General features: G+C 40.9%; 1 long non-coding RNA gene across 2 annotated transcripts; it reads right to left on the reverse strand.

Annotated features, from left to right (window-relative positions):
* Positions 1-1505: 1505 nt before the first annotated feature.
* LOC129657231 (uncharacterized) lies at positions 1506-14273 on the reverse strand. Of its 2 annotated transcripts, none has more exons than XR_008716627.1 (4): positions 14213-14273; positions 6669-6821; positions 5558-5781; positions 1506-4014 (listed from the first exon to the last, which is right to left on the reverse strand). It is a non-coding gene; the product is annotated as an uncharacterized LOC129657231 (long non-coding RNA). The 2 variants fall into 2 exon arrangements; XR_008716626.1 differs by lacking the exon at positions 14213-14273 and adding an exon at positions 11768-11863.
* Between the last annotated feature and the right edge of the window lie 2517 nt (positions 14274-16790).

Below are 16790 nucleotides of genomic sequence, written 5' to 3' on the forward strand. Positions count from 1 at the left end.
TCAGCGGCTCAGCCCTTTCTGACTCTCTGCGACCCCATGGAATTATAACAGGTCACGTGTGTGTGTGTGTGTGTGTGTGTGTGTGTGTGTGTTCTCACTCAGTGGCTCAGCCCTTTCCGACTCTGCGACCCCATGGAACTATCATAACCTTGTTAATCGACCTTACTCCAGCATTAAAAAAAAAAAGTCCACCATTTTATGTAGGGTGAAAGGCACAGAGAATTTAAAGAACCTACCTAATGTCAACCAACAACAAACTGAAAGGCTGGAATTCAAATCCCTGTAGTCTGCCTCCTGATTTTGAACGCTAAACCACAGCTCTCCTGGCTCACCAAATCTGAGTGTCCACCATGTCTCATGAGGAGAAGGAAATGGCAACCCACTCCAGTATTCTTGCCTGGAGAATCCCATGGACCCAGGAGCCTGGCGGGCTATAGTCCGTGGGGTTACAAAGAGTCGGACACGACTGAGCAACTAAGCACAGCCCAGCACATGTCTCATGAGCTGTTAAGAGGCCAGAGAAATACAAGGACTCTGCCCTCCAGAAGCTTTTAGTATAATGGGGCGAAAGGGACAGTCAGTCATCAATAAGCAAGTGAAAAAGGAAGCCATGCACGTGCAAGAAGCGTCCTGACTAAAATACAGTAGGGTGATGGAATTGAGAGTGTGCGGAGGGGAAGACCACAGATCCAGTTGTCCCCAAGGCTTCTCGAAGGAGGTGACAGTGGAGCTGGGAGCTGAATGATCGGCCAGATAGTCAGCCTACAGATGAAGCAAAGGGAAAGTCACCTTCATTAATCCTCATTCTACCTCGTGCTTGTTGGAGACCTAAAAGCATGCCTTCCTATATATTCTCTCTCTTTTCCTCATACAGTAACCCTGAGATGTCTGACAAGATTCCATTTTACAGAAAAAAAAAAATCTAATGATTAATGATTTGCCTAAGAGGGATGGGCGATGGGAAGAGGGCACAGATTTGAACCAAGGCTTTCTGATTCCAAAACCTCTTTCACCCAGGTAAGGGCCTTGAGTATGATGTCTCAGAATGAATCTAGTAAAATTTCTCTTTGGTGATCTTGCCTCTTCGCAGCCCCAGTCTCTTCTGCTGCCTGTTGACTGGTTAAAGAATTTCCCCCAGGGCAGTTGCTCTTTGAGGGAGCACAGATCAGGAACCTTCTGAAAGTATGGAAAATGTATGTGTGTGTGCAAATTATAATTATGTAATTATGGTAATAATGTTGGCTTTCTCCCAAGAAAAATGCTCACATATATGTGTATAAGAGAGAGAACTTAGAATTCTCATCAAATTGATCCAAAAAAGGTAAAAGTCACTGTCTTGAGTTTAACAGATACTTGTGGTGATTAAAAGAACTAATTTTCAGCTCACTTTCCCTGGAGGGAGGCAGGTCTGGTGACTCCTGTTTTTGACTTGGTGGAAATGAGACTCTTAAAGTTTATGAAGGTTGATGGAAAGGGAAGCAAATCCCGATCCTCACATAACACCTTCATCAATGGCTTCCCTTCTTAGAAGAGAAGTTCTGTGTTGTCACTGTCTGTTCTCAAGAAAACCATAGACTAATCTGTAAACAAAACATCTAGGTAAATATAACTCTTTATTGGTGATAATTAGTTTCCATAACATTATACCATTTCCAGAAGAAAGCATTGTTTATATTACCAGTCAAGGAGCATAAGTAGGTGATTAACACATGTATATCATCTCCAAAGCCAGTAGAGAGTACTGGTATTGGTTTTCAGCAGTGTTTTTAGAGACAGTGTCAGAAGGAGAGCTTCAGCTGCATTAATGAAAAGGTGTAAAACTGAACTCAGGATGTGGTAGACCTAAAAAATTTAACCTGTACTATTTCTTATGTGAATTGGGCAGTAGCTTTAATAGAAAACAGCATACGTATATGTATGGCTGAATCCCTTTGCTGCTCACCTGAAACTATCACAACATTGGTTGTTAATCAGCTATACCCCAGTACAAAATTTAAAAAAAAATTAAAGAAAGATCTAGCTGCAGTTTATGTCAGTGTTCTGCCTGTTTTCCTCTAACAGTGTTATAGCATCCAGCCTTAGATTTAGGTTTTTAATCCATTTTGAGTTTCTCTTTGTGTCTGATGGTGTTAGGGAGTGTTCTAATTTCATTCTATTATTAATATATGTAACTCTGAAATGGCATATATGGGAAAAGAATCTAAAAGAGAGTGGAGAGAGAGAGATATATATATATGTATAACTGATTCATTTTTGCTGTATACCTGAAACTAACACAACATTGTAAATCAATTATACTCCAATAAAAAATTTTTTAAAGAAAAGAAAATAGTATACAAGGTTAGGCTTATGTAACTCAAACTTTTAGGTTGGGCCTCTTCAAAAGAAGGAATCTGGTGATGGACCTGAAAAGATTTCATCCTCTTCCTCCAAAGAGAAGATTCAAACATTCTTACTGCCCTATTTATTTTAATAAAGTTGAAATATAGACGGGGGGAAAAGGCGATCTACGACTTCTTTGAGAGAGGGACTCCCTTCTTACCATATATCCACATGGCTTCATAAAATTCATATATTTAGGTGAGAAATATCAGGTTGACGTAATCTTAGTTCCTTGAGAAAAGAAAATGCCTCTTTTTAACTTTCAGATAGATTCCACATGATGCCTGAGAAGACATGCAGAATCAACAAGGAAAGTTTGTAAATAAAGTGGTGTTTAGCATTTGGAGCTTCTCCACTCTTTTTTGTACCTCTCTGGCTTCCTTTTGTAACATTCTTCCTAACCATTGTCCACGCCCATCCAAGGTGAATAGTAAATGTTTGTGGAATAAATGAATGATAACAACAATGATGCTAATTATGTAGACCTTATCAGTCTTGCATAGAGTCTGTTCCTACATGAACATCACTTCATTGGGGTGATATGATATGTCTGCCTCTCTTTCCATCATGTACTGAAAGTACATGTAAAAAGCACAATGGTTGCTTCTTTGAAACTAAATACATGGGGAGGAAAGAGTTTTATGTTGGACACAAAATCAAAAATTATACTCCTGGGGATAGCTGGGAAATAAATCATTCGAAAGAAGGAAAAAGTATCATGTACAAAGCATGTGCATAAGATCATCAGTTCAGTTCAATCGCTCAGTCGTGTCAGACTCTGCGACCTTATGAACCACAGCACGCAAGGCCTCCCTGTCCATCACCAACTCCCGGAGTTCACCCAAACTCATGTCCATTGAGTCAGTGAGGCCATACAACCATCTCATCCTCTGTCGTCCCCTTCTCCTCCTGCCCTCAATCTTTCCCAGCATCAGGGTCTTTTCAAATGAGTCAGTTCTTCACATCAGGTGGCCAAAGCATTGGAGTTTCAGCTTCAACATCAGTCTTCCCAATGAACACCCAGGACTGATCTCCTTTAGGATGGACTGGTTGGATCTCCTTGCAGTCCAAGGGACTCTCAAGAGTCTTCTCCAACACCACAGTTCAAATGCATCAATTCTTTGTCGCTCAGCTTTCTTTATAGTCTAACTCTCACACCCATACATGACTACTGGAAAAACCATAGCCTTGACTAGACAGACCTTTGTTGACAAAGTAATGTCTCTGCTTTTTTGTTGTTGTTGTTAATGTCTCTGCTTTTTAATATGCTGTCTAGATTGGCCATAACTTTCCTTCCAAGGAGTAAGCGTCTTTTAATTTCATGGCTGCAATCACCATCTGCAGTGATTTTGGAACCCAAAAAAATAAAGTCAGCCATTGTTTCCACGGTTTCCCCATCTATTTGCCATGAAGTGATGGGACTGGATGCCATAATCTTAGTTTTCTGAATGTTGATCTTTAAGACAACTTTTTCACTCTCCACTTTGACTTTCATCAAGAGGCTCTTTAGTTCTTCTTCACTTTCTGCCATAAGGGTGGTGTCATCTGTGTATCTGAGGTTATTGATATTTTCCCCAGCAATCTTGATTCCAGCTTGTGCTTCTTCCAGCCCAGCATGTCTCATGATGTACTCTGCATAGAAGTTAAATAAGCAGGGTGACAATATGCAGCCTTGACATACTCCTTTTCCTATTTGGAACCAGTGTGTTATTCCATGTCCAGTTCTAACTGTTGCTTCCTGACCTGCATACAGGTTTCTCAAGAGGCAGGTCAGGTGTTCTGGTATTCCCATCTCTTTCAGAATTTTCCACACTTTATTGATCATCACTCATAATAATAAATAATATTATTCATCACTCATAATAAATTTATAAGATCATAACTCATAATAATAAAATAAATGCCCAATAACAGGGAAATTTTTAAGCAAAATAAATCAATAGTATGGCATGTCAGGCTATCATTAAAAACAGTATGTTAATTAAATAAGTGTGGAGGAAACCTTATTAAAATTAAATTTAAAAAGTATAACACCATCCTTTACATATTCTGTGTGTGTGTGCATGCACATGTGCGTGTGCACACATGCTCACATGCCCAGTCATGTCTGACTCTTTGCAACCCCATGGACTGTAGTCTGCCATGCTCCTCTGTCCATGGAATTTCCCAGGCAAGAATATTGAATTGGTTTTCCATTCTCTACTCCATACATATCCTATGATTGCAACTAAATAAAAATTATGTGGGAAGAAAATTGTTGGGTTGATAATAAGAATTATGAACAGTTATTGAGGAGGGCTTCCTGTGTGCCAGACTGTTTAAATGAATTAGATCAATTCACCTAATTCTCACAACAACTGTGTGAGGTACAATAGTTTTAACAAAAAGCTGCGTGCGGTTCTTCTTTTCATTTTACAGATGAGAGGACTAATGCAGAGGCCCTAAGTATAATTTCGGAGAAGGCAATGGCACCCTACTCAAGTACTCTTGCCTGGAAAATCCCATGGATGGAGGAGCCTGGTAGGCTGCAGTCCATGGGGTCGCTAAGAGTCAGACATGACTGAGCGACTTCACTTTCACTTTTCACTTTCATGCATTGGAGAAGAAAATGGCAACCCACTCCAGTGTTCTTGCCTTGAGAATCCCAGGGCCAGGGGAGCCTGGTGGGCTTCAGTCGTGACACGACTGAAGCGACTTAGCAGCAGCAGCAAGTATAATTTGCCTGAAGTCACACAGCCAAGATATGAATATAAAGCTTTATGACTCTAGAGTTTAAAACTTTAACCATTCAAAGCTGCCAGGGAAAATATGTTTGAATCATGGATCATGGTGTTTTTTTTTAATTCCTTCTATAAAGTTTTAATGTTGATTTAACAGTAAGTAAAAACATATTAAATTATAGAGTTAGAAAAAAAGGCCCCAAAGTAAAACCAGATTATGCTCAGAAGAAAACACATAAAAAGGTAAGAAGAGGAACATATTGAGTGAAACCATGTGAGTTTGGCCAATTTTTGTTTTGGATTAGGATCTAAATAGTGTTTCAAATTAGTCATACTATATCAACAAATTTATAGTTATGAGGATTGAGATGAAATGAGCTATGTCACATAGAATGTTATACTCAGCATTTTTAGTAGGATTCTAAGTATATTCTGGCCTGATGGCTTTTACTTACTGTTTCTTCTGCCTAGAATGATCTAGCCCCACAACTTTTTGAAGCTGCTTCCTTTTCAATGGCTGTTGATGTTTAGTCTCTAAGTCATATCCAACTGTTTTGCAATCCCATGGACTGTGGCCCACCAGGTTCCTCTGTCTGTGGGATTTTCCAGACAAGAATACTGGAGTTGTCGTTTCCTTCTCCAGGGGATCTTCCTGACCCAGGGATCGAACTTGCATCTCCTGCATTGCAAACAGATTCTTTACCACTGAGCTTTCAATGGTGGCAGTTATGAAAATGTGACCATCACTGCATTAGCAGAAAGCTAACACTGGTGAACAATCCCAAGGAAACTCCCTGTTATGGTGGTACTTACTTTCTGGTAGAAAGATCAGTCATCTAAAAGTGGATTGAGTAAAGTATAAAACCCTTTCATTGTTATTTTTATTTATTTACTTTTGGCTGCACTGGATCTTCGTTGCTTTTACACAGGTTTTCTCTAATTGCGGCAAGTGGGAGCTACTCTTTATCGTGGTGCACGGGCTTCTCATTGCAGTGGCTTTTCTTGTTGTGGAGCACAGGGTCTAGGCAGATGGGCTTCAGTAGTTGTGCGGGCTCAGTGGTTGTGCCACACAGGCTTAGTTGCTCCACGGCATGTGGAATCTTCCTGGACCAGGGATTGAACCCATTTCCCTTGTATTGACAGGCAGATTTTTATCTACTCTGCCACCAGGGAAGCCTTTAAACCCTTTCAAATGAGATTTTCAACAGAAGTCACTGCTGCTGCTAAGTCACTTCAGTTGTGTCCGACTCTGTGCGACCCCATAGACGGGAGCCCACCAGGCTCCTCTGTCCCTGGGATTCTCCAGGCAAGAACACTGGAGTGGGTTGCCATTTCCTTCTCCAATGCATGAAAGCGAAAAGTGAAAGTGAAGTCGCTCAGTCGTGTCCGACTCTTAGCGACCCCATGGACTGCGGCCCACCAGGCTACTCCATCCATGGGATTTCCCAGGCAAGAGTGCTGGAGTGGGGTGCCACTATTTTAAGGCCAATTATAAATGGGGGAGAGTGCATGCTTGCTAAGTCGCTTCAGTCATGTCCAACTCTTTGCAACTCTATGAACTGTAACCTGCCAAGCTCCTCTGTCCATGGGGATTCTCCAGGCGAGAATACTTAGGTGGGTTGCCAGGCCCTCCTCCAGGGGAATCTTCCCAATCCAGGAATCGAACTCGAGTCTTAGGTCTCCTGCATTGGCAGGCTGGTTCTTTACCACTAGCACCACCTGGAGAGTAAAGATATGCAAAAGGAGTTAATGTTTCTCTGTTTCCCTCAAACTTGTAAAATGATGACACCAGGAGGAGTTATGTGTATGTAATGTATCAATAAAACCTAGAGCAACCACTTAAAAAGCTATAGAAAAAGATATACACAAAAACACTGTATTTAAACTGAAATAGAATTCTTAAAATAGTCCTCAAGTGTTCTTAAAGCATATACTGAGATAATCATATCCTGGGCCATAGGACAAACTACAGCAAATTTTAAATAATTGAACTCATACAGCATGTGTTCTCAGGTCACAATGAAAGCAAACCAGAAATCAATAACAAAGATTTCCAGGAAAACTCCCGAACACTTGGAAAATAACAACTTACTTGTAAATAATCCATGAATCAAAGTATGTATTAAGGAAACACACAAAAAAATATTCTGAATGGAATGAAAACAAAAATACAACATATCAATATTTGTGCATACAGCTAAACAGTGTCAAGAGAAATTTTTATAGCAGTAAATGCCTACATTAGAGAAGAAGAAAAGTCCCAAATCAAAATCTAAGCTCCCACTGTCAAGAACCTAGAAAAGGAAGAAAAGCTATATAAATTTAAATAGAAGAAATACTAAAGATAAAAGCAGAAATCGGTGTCATTCAAAACTGAGCAACTAAATAACAATACAGTATTACTTTGTGCCTGCAAAATGAAACAATCATGAAGAAGAAAAAAATATTAAAACTACACTGATTTAGGGCTTCCCTGGTGGCTCAGGGGTAAAGAATCTGCCTGCCAATGCAGGAGACATGAATTTGATCCCTGATCTGGGAAGATCCTGTGTGCCGAAGAGCAACTAAGCCTGTGCTCTGGAGTCCGGGAGTCACAGCTACCGAGCCCATGTGCCACAACTACTGAAGCCTGCTTGACCTAGAGCCTATATTCCACAAGAAAAAGTACCACAGTGGGACGCCTGTGCACCATAAGGAGAGAGTAGCCCCGGCTTCTACAACTAGAGAAAAACCCTCGAAGCAACGAAGACCCAGCACAGCCAAAAATAAATAAATTTAAATTTTAAAAAACTTAATTGATTTAAACCTAACAAAGATGGGTGATTAAAAGTAATATAAAGTCTGAATTAGATTATATGGTTACAGAGCATCACTGACTCAATGGATGTGAATTTGAGCAAACCTGGGGAGATAGTGAAGGACAGAGAACCGTGGCATGCTGTAGTTCATGGGATTGTAAAGAGTCGAACGTGACTTAGCAACTGGACAACAACAGCAAAGTCTGAATGGTAGAATACGTTTTGAATAACTATAATAAAGCAAATGCAAATCGCTACTGCCAAGATCACAGCATATTTATTGATTTTTTTAAAAAATGAAATCTTCCCATGGTCCAGTTCTGCTCATACTGTTAATTACTTAGTTCATCTCTCTTCCAGACATCCTTTCCCTGCCTCACCCCACCATAGTAGCTGTCAGTGTCCCTCATATTCCTTAGATACACAAGGTCTTCCTTGAGCAACTTGTGCCTGACAGCTTTCTCTTATACAGAATAGTCCAGAAATGCCAGAAGAGTTAGCATCGCCAGGGAACTGCCACCAACCAATGACAGGTGAGGACTGGAGGATAAATACCCCAGTTTCCTTGCCTTTGGATAGGACAGCTCTGAGGCATATTCTAGTGAATGGAGGGCCATTTGCCCTCAGTGATAATCTGCTCACTAATACACACTTTATTCACTTCTTTCTTTTCTTTGATTGCCTCCCAAATAAATCATTTGCATTGAAATCCTTGTCTTAGTTCTGATGAGCACACACTTTAGCCTAAGACACCCATCCCAGGAAAGAAAGACCCAGCATATTGTCTTAAAAAAACATAGCCTCCAGGACTTCCCTGGCAGTCCAGTGGTTGAGACTGTGTACTTCCGATGCAGGGGACACAACTTTGATCCCTGGTTGGGGAACTAAGATCCCACATGCTGTGTAGCATGGCCAAAAAATTAAAATACTTTCCTCACCCAGGAGGAAAGTAAAGATTGGCTTTGTTTCTAGCCCATTGAAAAGGATTAACCTGGTTCATTTTAGATAGTGAGGGAAGATCTAGTTTTGACTTGAGAAGGAAAAAGGTGACCATCCAAGCATCTGAAATCCCAACTCCGTATTCTTTCCCCTGCAGAAAATAGTGGAGCAAACTCCAAGAGATAGCGAAGGACAGGGAAACCTGGCGTGCTGCAGTTCATGGGGTCTCAAAGAGTCAGACATGACTTAGCAACAGAACAACAACAACATTCTTTCTCCCTCACCTCTAAATTCATCCAAGTCTGAATTTCCAGTAACTTTACACTACTGCATTTGTTCTCTACCCTGGTCAACAAGTTAGCTCCGCGAAGGGTAACCATTATGGAGTGAATTGTGTCACCCTATCCCCACCCCGACCTCTGCCAAATTCATAGCTTTAAGCCCTAATCTCCAATGTGAACGTACTGTATTTGGAGTTAGGGCCTTTCAGGGGGTAATGTAGTTCAAAGAGGTCATAAGGGTGGACCTTATATGGACTAATGTCCCTGTAAGAAGGGGAAGGGACACCAGGAAAAGAGATGCAGAGAGATAAGGCCAGGTGAGGACACAGCTAGCAGGTGGTCATGAGCAAGCCAAGGAGCAGGACCTCAGGAGAATCCAGACCTGCCAGCCCCCCAAATTCTGAGAAAATAAATTTCTATTGTTTAAGCTGTCCAGTCTGGGAAAGTTATGGCAGTCCAGGCAAACTAACACAGCAACCCTAGACAAATGGGAGACAATATCTGATGTATATATGAATTTTTCCAACTCCAGTACAGACAAATTTGAACGGACAATTCTGGAAGTCACTTAGCATGCTGCACTGAAGGTTTTAGCCAAATCAAAGCCCTGTTGCCCAAAGCATCAACCTCCAAAACATGCCTTCACATGGCTTTTCCAGTTTCTCTGCTTCATTCTCCCCACTATCTTACTCCTGTTTCCTATGGTCACTCTAAGTGTTGTTGCTGTTGATGTTTAGTTGCAAAGTTGTGTCTGACTTTTTTGCAGCCCTATGAACAGTAGCCCACCATGCTCCTCTGTCCATGGGATTTCCCAGGGAATAATACTGGAGTGGGTTGCCATTTCCTTCTCCAGGGGATCTTCCCAACCCAAGGATCAAACCTGCATCTCCTGTATTGGCAGGTGAATTCTTTACCACCAGGGAAGCCCTATCACTCTAAGTATAATGCCTGAGTAAGAGCGCTTATCACAGCTCTGCTTTGGGAGAACCCAAGCCAAGACAGGGCCTGCCCCTAGACTCAAAGTACAATCTGGTTCTAGGAATGGCAGCTGTGGGCCTCATTCATGCACTGCAGTCAGGGTAGACATTGGTAGCTCCTGCAAGTAAACTTAGGAAACTAAGCAAGGGTCTACTTCATTCACCACAGTCTTGTCCACCAAAGTACCAAAGACCAGCTTCTACAGAAGAAGCAATAGATGTGAAGTCAACATCCATTCAAGGACTAAGTATGGGCCTCTTCCCAAAGCTCCTGGAACAATGTGGGCCTATGATTCTTGTATGATTCCATGGAGGGGAGTAAAATGGATTGAATAATAACTGAGATTTTATTTCCTGCCTAGTGAAAAGCAAGAAGTGAAAGTGTTAGCTGCTCAGTTTTGTCTGACTCTTTGCAACCCCAGGGACTGTAGCCCACCAGGTTCCTCTGTCCATGGGATTCTCCAGGCAAGAATACTGGAATGAGTTGCCACACCCTCCTCCAGGGAATCTTCCTGACTGGGGAATCAAACCTGGGTCTCCCGCATTGCAGGCAGATTCTTTACTGTCTGAGCCACCAGGGAAGCCTGTAGTGAACAGATGAGGGCTCAACACCGATGACATTTGGTTTAAGGACTATGATATGTTTTATATCCTGGTGGTATGGACTCATTAATAGCTGCAGCTGGTTGCATTAGAAACTGAGATCAAGGCATGTTTCACATCATCTCCCAGCAGTCCCCACCCAGAGGTGCTCAGCCAATTTAATTCCAAATTAAGGAGATTGGATACTACATGTTTTTATAAAATGGAAGAAATGTTTTTGCTTTTTCTCTTCTCTTTTCCCTGAGGAATAATTTAAATACAAAAGAAATTAAAAGGTTATAAAGAACCTTTTCCTGTGCTTGTTTTTCTAACATTGCATGTTATTTCATAACATTGATAACACAATAGGATGATCAAAAACAAGCTAGGCTTCTTTAGTTCAACTTAATTCTTGGCTTCTAAACAATAGTGGGAACAAAGCCCGTTAGAAAATGTGGCCTGCCAGACACATTTTTGTTAGGCAGTCTGCTAGAAATGATGGCAACCCTCTTGGTCTTTTTCAAGAGGTAAAAATTAACATCTTTTCTTTTTAAAGAATTTCTTCCCCTCTTTGTTAACTTTAAGTTTCTCCATCTTGAAGTTTTCACATCTACACTAGAAATTGTCCTCTATGATGTATCTTCTTAATTGTCTGCAAGATTTCATGAAACTAGCACCCACTGTAGGTACTACTACAGGTGCCTTGCACCTACCTGGGAGACTATCATCAAATTGCCAAGTAAATGAATCAATATATAAATTTCTTTTCATAGAGGAAGATGGTTAACAAGCTCAAGTCTATTTGCAAAATTGCCTTCATCCTTAGACTGTTTTTCTGCTCTTTATAATATCCTGCATTGTTAACTTTAACAGCAAAAAAAAAAAAAAAAAGAAAGAAAAAGAATTCCTTTAGTAGAACTCCTATATCCTAAACAGAAAGTTCTTGAACATCCTTCCATTATAATGCAAATGCAAATCTATTCCTCAGGGGCTGATAGAAACATTCAAAAGGACAGCTAAGCATCTCCCCCTGACTTCTGAATTCCAAACTCTTCGATTAAGAGTGTCAACTACAAATTGGCACTTACCATGGGCACATGCCATCTACCTCTGTAAGGATTAAGTCATGTGCAGCTGCAAATGCTGACCTTCAATACCGCCTGCAAGGAGTTCAGGGTGGAGAGCAGAAATGAGGCACTCGGTGCTCATTGCAAAGGAGGGAGGTCTTCAGATAATTATATATTTTCAGGAGTCAATTTTATGAGCCCAATTCTTGTATCTCCCCATATCTAGAAAAGCACTAAAATCCTTCATGGTGATGACTCTTCCTCGTGACTAGCAGAGGCTTCATGAGACAAGTAGAAACCTTCTGGAAAAATATGTGCTTGATTGCATGTATTTTCTTTTCACCAAAAATCACATATATATTGACCTTTTTCATCCCTGCCTCTTTGGAGCAGTTTCTCAGAGCTATCTGAGGTGCTATCTCCTGGCCTAACAGTCCTCATTTTGCCCCAGTTAAAACTTAACTCGCAACTCTCATATTGTGCATTTTGTTTTAAGTCAACAAGTGTCAGCAGCAACATAGACAGCATGAGCGCTGTGAGTAGATACAGAAGAAGCCCTGTGGGACAGAAAAGTTGGCTTCTCTCCTTCCCTTGAATGCATGGCCATCTCCTGATGCGATGGAGAAAATGAGCCCTGTATTTACTATGAAACAGAAAAACTAAGGATTCACAATAAAACCCAGAAAGTCATACTCTAAAATATATATATGAATGGTTTTAGTCAAAGAACTTTAAGTAAACAGTCATGTTGAATGTATAAAACAAACTGTAGTTGTGTGTTTACATTCTAAAGACCTACCTGTATTAATATATTATTCTCACTTGCTTCCACGCCCCACTCCCTGACTTAAATAAAACAACCTAATAAGGAAATTTCAGGAAACCGAATATGCAAATATCTGTTATTTCCTCCCTTGACCTCATCCGCCTTCAGCCCAGACTCAGCTGCAGTACCCAGCAGGGAGCTTCCAACACAGCCCCCTGCTGTTGACCATTAGATAAATCCTCCTCCTTTCCGGAGGCAGGGCCTCCTCTAGTGGTCCCCGGTGTAATTCCCAGCATGCTGTGCAAGCAGAGTGCTGGGACGGACAGGAGCTCTTCCCAGTGGTATCTGTCTAGAGCAGCATCATCTAGCTGAAATCCAATGAGAACCACAAACCCAGGCCACCCATGTTATCAAAAATGAAACAAGTAAAAAGAAACAGGTAAAATTAAGGTTAATTGCATGTCTTACTTAACCCAGTTTACTAGAATATAGGCTTTCCGACATGTGGTGCATACAAAAAATTATTAGTGAGACATTTTACTTTATTTTTTTCCCACTATGCTTTCAACGTTGGATGTGTATTTTACAGCGTATTTCTATTTGGATTAGTCAGGTGCAAATATTCAAGAGCTGTTTGTGTCTGGTGTGCCCAGATTGGACAACATGGGTCCAGAGCATACTGTGGGCATACATTCACAGAAGGGCAGGCAGGGAAAATGGCACTGCCTTCAATACTCTAGGTGTCACACTTTGGGAAACACTGCCATTGAAGTTTCCGCAGCCTGAGTTCATGATATTAAGGGATCCCTAGCCATCTTATGGGCTTCTCTGGTAGCTCAGCTGGTAAGGAATCCGCCTGCAATGCGGGAGACCCTGGTTTGATTCCTGGGTCAGGAAAATCCCCTGGAGGAGGGCATGCAACCCACTCCAGTATTCTTGCCTGAGAATGCCTATGGACAGAGGAGCCTGGCAGGCTACAGTCCATGGGGTCACAAAGAGTCGGACACAACTAAGCAATTAAGCACAGCACAGTCATCTTATACTGAACAAGATTCCTTGGTTAATCCTAAAACTGCCCACAATCTCCTCAGAGATAAGGAGGGACCTCCAGACTAGGGGTTGATTACCCTGTCTTAAAACTGGAACAGACCCATCAAAATTCACTTCCGTGTGATTTGTGACTCCTTTGGCCATTGCTGAAGCTATGCAAAATTCTGTACCAGCAGCTGAAGGATACCTTGTTAGTTAGTGGATTTTACTTTTCCCCTTTTCTCCAGAAAATTTCTGTGATTTTATAACTGAGGCTTACAAAGCTCTTGATTGCCAATGAGCTGTCTCTAGTGTGTCTGCTGTACTCCAATACTATTTTATCTCAGGCCGTGTGCATAGTCAACATGGAGTGTGAAAATGACTGCATGAAGCATAGAGCCATTTAAAGAAAGTATCCTCACTATGTGTAAAAATACCCTACCTTCTGTCATCTTGAAGGAGTGTTTAGACTAGTCACATGGCTCTGCTCTCTGAATCCACTAGACTAGGGAAGCACTCAATTCTGTTTCCACTGACAATACAAGTCTGGCCTAAATATGCCAGTTCCTTTTTTTTAATGTTTCTTAGATAATATTCAAATATAAAAAACTAGATTTTACTTTTTTTGGCATTTGTGGGCCAATGAATGATAAAGTCATAGAATTATTTACCTTTAGGGAATTCCCTGGCAGTCCAGTGGTTAGGGCTCTGTGCTGAAGGCCTGAGTTCAATTCCTGGGTGGGGAAATAAGATCCTGCAAGCTGCACAGGACAGCCAGAAAACAAACAAACAAACAACAAAAAAATACCTTTATAAAGGATGAAAGGGTTAATTAGAGGCTCTCCAGGCAAACCTCTCATACTGTAGACAAGGATAATTTTTCAAATAAATGTCTAAAAGATTTGATCTGGATTTTAATCCAAAGACTTTCAAAAATCAAGATATTTCAAATCACTTATGTTCTTATGAAATGATCAGGACTTTTAAAATCATAAAATTGAATTTATTTAATTATCATCTATTGGAAGTATCCCATATGCTAAGAAGTCTGGTAGATAAAGACAAATTATTTTATCTTGCTTATATTTACTCCAATATATTATGATACACTATGACAGAGGTTTATATAACTTGCAATGCTTTCCATAAACAACTAATAGTTTAGCTAACATATTATTATTTATAATATATGAGGATACTTTTCCTTTGTGGTTAACCACAATGATAACATTGGCTAAATGACAAACTGAAATGTTTGCCAGAGACGTAAGAAATATTATAGTAATATAGCGAATTATATTTATGACAGATAGAAGGAAGACTTCCTGACCAAGAAGGTTATTAAAACACTAGAATGGCTTACCACAAGAGAATAGGGTCATTATCTATAAATGTAGGATATTTCTTCATTATTCAAGGTCTGTTCAAGGAAATGTACCTGCAAACAATGAAAGACATTTCTCTTTTAGTTTTGATACATTCATTTTTTTCCAACTTATAAAAGTAATCACAAGCGTTTTGGAAAACAAAAAATAAAATCTCAACCTATAATCCCTCCACTCTAAATGTAACCTAGATTAGCAATTTAGTGTTCTTCATCCCTGTCTTATTTTCTATGTAGACATTTTCATTTTAAATAGTTTTAACCAAGGCATAGTTACATTTTTCCTATTTTTTCACTTATGACACATAACCATTTCCTCATGTAAGACATAATATTCATGAGCTGTTTGACGGGATGACTCTGTGAGGTTTTGGTCCACGTATTTTGTTCCCTGAATCTTTGACCATCTCTCCCCTTTGGGCTGCAAGACAGGAGGCTGCCATCTGGGTAGGGTCAGGACAGAGATCAGCTTTTAGTGTGAGGGAAAAAAAAAATACACTGAATTCTAGCTTTCTAAATTCAAAAGGAATGTCCAAATGTAAGGTCATTTAAAAAATTATTTTGAAAGCAAATGCAGCAGAGAACCAGTTCCTTCCCCATCACCAAAATCCAAAATAGAAATATTCCTCAAACTTGGGAAGGGCGGGGAAGAAAAAAGAAGGGCTTCCCAAGTGGCATTAGTGGTAAAAAAAAAAAAAAAAAAAAAAAAAACCTGCCTGCCAATGCAGGAGACAGACTCCGGTTTGATCCCTGGATCGAGAATGTTCCCTGCAGGAGGGAATGGCAATCCACTCCAATATTCTTGCCTGAAGAATCCCATGAACAGAAGAGCCTGGTGAGCTATAGTTGATAGGGTCTCAAAGAGTCAAATATGACTGAAGTGACTTAGCACGCACTCAACTCCCCACATCCCAGCTCATGTATGTTCTGGGTGAGGGAACAAAAAGCAGTGGAGCTGCTCTCAGAGAGGAGCGTAGTGGAGAACAGAAGGAACCTTGATGGTCCTGCCTGGGACTTGCCAAGACATGGTGGAGTTAAGGAAATGCTGGGAGGGGGTGGTGAGACCCTGCCAGATCTAAGATTCCCACAATGATTACTTAAATATTGCCAGGTGAAGGGCTCCAGTGAGTATCAGTGGTATCACTTGGAGCCAGCAGAAACCCCAGGTAGAAGGGGCAGCAGATGGATGCATTCCCCCTCGTACACGTTCTAAAAAGAGATGTACTTGAGCCCGGACATAGTGGGTACAACGTGAAAGCTATCTTCTAGTTGAGAGACCTGCCCCTCTGTTGCTCTCTCTTTAGGCAAGGTGAGCATGAGAGTGTTGTGGGGATAAACGAACTGCTTGGGCAGCCTGAGCTTTAATGCCAGCAGTTGTGAGCAGTGCTGAGAAAGTGGCTCCCAGCATCTGGAGACCTAGTAGGAAGATGCAGCCCCCCTACTGCAGAAAGAGGGGAACCCCAGTCCCAGAAATTCCTACTCCAGGACTCCAAGGTCATTCACCAGTCCTGTAGTATTTATCTCCACAAATATAAAAAATTTAATACTCTTTTTTTTTGGCCATGATGTGCAGCATGCCAGATCTTAATTTTCCAACCAAGGATCGAACCCACACCCCCTGCATCAGAAGCCTGGAGTCTCAACCCCTGGTATCATGGAAATCTAAACTCTTGCTAATCAAGTCCAACTCTTGCGAGCCCAAGGACTGTAGCCAGCCAGGCTCCTACATCCATTATCCCGGGATTATCCTGGCAAGAATACTGGAGTGTCTGGCCATTTCCTTCTCCAGCTATGTAGAATATGAAATGGTGAATGTGAGATTGTTTGTAGAAAAAAAAAAACCCAAAAAATGTTTAAATGGCACA

The sequence above is a fragment of the Bubalus kerabau genome, chromosome 7 (assembly GCF_029407905.1).
Source record: "Bubalus kerabau isolate K-KA32 ecotype Philippines breed swamp buffalo chromosome 7, PCC_UOA_SB_1v2, whole genome shotgun sequence".
NCBI lineage: Eukaryota > Metazoa > Chordata > Mammalia > Artiodactyla > Bovidae > Bubalus > Bubalus kerabau.